Raw genomic sequence first — 1,956 nt, 5'->3', positions numbered from 1 at the left:
TGTTGATACTCTCTATGGCCAAAGTCCCTGCAGCCCAGACCTTCTGGTCATCAGAAGTTCAAGAATGACAGGCTAAGTATAGTCCTGACCCTAAATATATCTCCTTTACAATCTGCACAGAGTAAAACAGTAATCAGCAAACTGCTAGATTACTATTTCAGCATCAGGTTCACTTTGCCAGGGAAATTTAGGTTTAAGCTGGGCCAAACTATACAGGTCTCTCTAAGGCCTGACATAGCTACTAGGCACTTTCATGAATAGGTCTCTCAGAGGCATTACCAAGAGTACTGTTAACATTTTTGCCTTTGGCAGAGGCTGTAGCTGCTGATGTGGTGGGTCTAGCACAAGGATGGGCAAAATGTGGCCCGGGGTCCACATGTGGCCTGCCAGGCCATTCTATCTGGCCCATGGGGCCCCTAAAAAATTTAGAAAATTAATATTTATCTGCCCTGGGGCTGCCTGTCATGTGGCCCTCGATGGCTTACCAAAACTCAGTAAGTGGCCCTCTGCTCAAAATAATTGCCCGCCCCTGGTCTAGCAGCTATAGGGAGCACGTTAGTCCAGTTTTCAAAGACTGCACTCTTCCAGGTACAATTCCAGATACTGCCATTAATCTATCAAGCCCTGTAGGATAAGTCTACACAACTAGATGAAGGTGGGATTGGAGCATATGTTGTGTTTCCTGTGCTAGTCTTTCAAAACACATTTGGACACTTATCTTGCTGGGATCCTATGATCCCTGCTGACTCCCTGCCCCTGGGGCAGGGGGCTGGACTCAATGATCCTCTGGGGTCCCTTCCAGCGATGACACCAAACTCTGGGGTAAAGCATCCATAACTGAGGACAGGAGGGTGATCCAGGCGGATCTGGACAGACTCATGAAATGGGCGGACGAGAACCTGATGGTGTTCAACACCGAAAAATTCAAGGTTCTCCACCTTGGGAGGAAAAACCTGCACCATGCTTGGTAGTGCTACGCTGGTTAGCACTACAGATGAAAGGGACTTGGGAGTCATGGCTGACCACAAGATGAACATGAGCCTTCAATGCAATGCTGTGGCTAGTAAAGAGAGCAAAACACTGGCTTGCATCCATAGATGCTTCTCAAGCAGATCCCGGGACGTCATTCTCTCATTGTACTTGGCCTTGGTGAGGCCGCAGCTGGAGTACTGCATCCAGTTTTGGGCTCCGCAATTCAAAAAGGATGTGGAGAAGCTTGAGAGGGTGCAGAGGAGAGCCATGCGCATGATCAGAGGTCAGGAAAACAGACCTTATGATGAGAGGCTGGGAGCCATGGGGCTCTTCAGCCTGGAAAAGCACAGGCTCAGGGGTGATCTGGTGGCCACCTATATCAGGGGTGCTCATCAGGATCTGGAGGAACATCTGTTTACCAGAGCCCCCCAAGGGATGACAAGATCAAACGGTCACAAACTCCACTGTGACCAATTCAGGCTGGACATAAGAAAGAACTTCACTGTCTGAACCCCCAAGGTTTGGAACAGACTGCTGCCGGATGCGGTTCAAGCACCCACTTTGAACACCTTCAAAACACATTTGGATGTTTATCTTGCTGGGATCCTATGATCCTTGCTGACTTCCTGCCCCTGGGGTAGGGGGCTGGACTCGATGATCCTCCAAGGTCCCTTCCAGCCCAAATGTCTATGAAATCTATGAAATCTTTCCTGTCATCGTCTACAGCACCAGCACTCTACTGAAAGCCGCTGAGATGTAGCTGTTCCCCTTGTGGTGGGACAAACTGGTATTCAGAAGAAGCAGTTAGGGGACTTCTGCTGTGCAGAAATGGGGAACTCCAGTGTGGTGAGGTAGATCTGAGAACTGTCTGCACAGAAAGTGGAAATGAAGAGAACTTGCTTAGGACTAACACCTAAAGGGAAAATAGAAGCTGAGAATCAACCATGAGAAAAGCTAGCACAGCTGGGGTAGGTAGAAAGAAAG

This window comes from Gavialis gangeticus, unplaced genomic scaffold (genome assembly GCF_001723915.1).
Source record: "Gavialis gangeticus isolate Ggan-Ray unplaced genomic scaffold, GavGan_comp1, whole genome shotgun sequence".
Lineage (NCBI taxonomy): Eukaryota > Metazoa > Chordata > Crocodylia > Gavialidae > Gavialis > Gavialis gangeticus.
The sequence above is the reverse complement of the archived record's forward strand: the minus strand, read 5'-3'. Positions refer to the sequence as shown.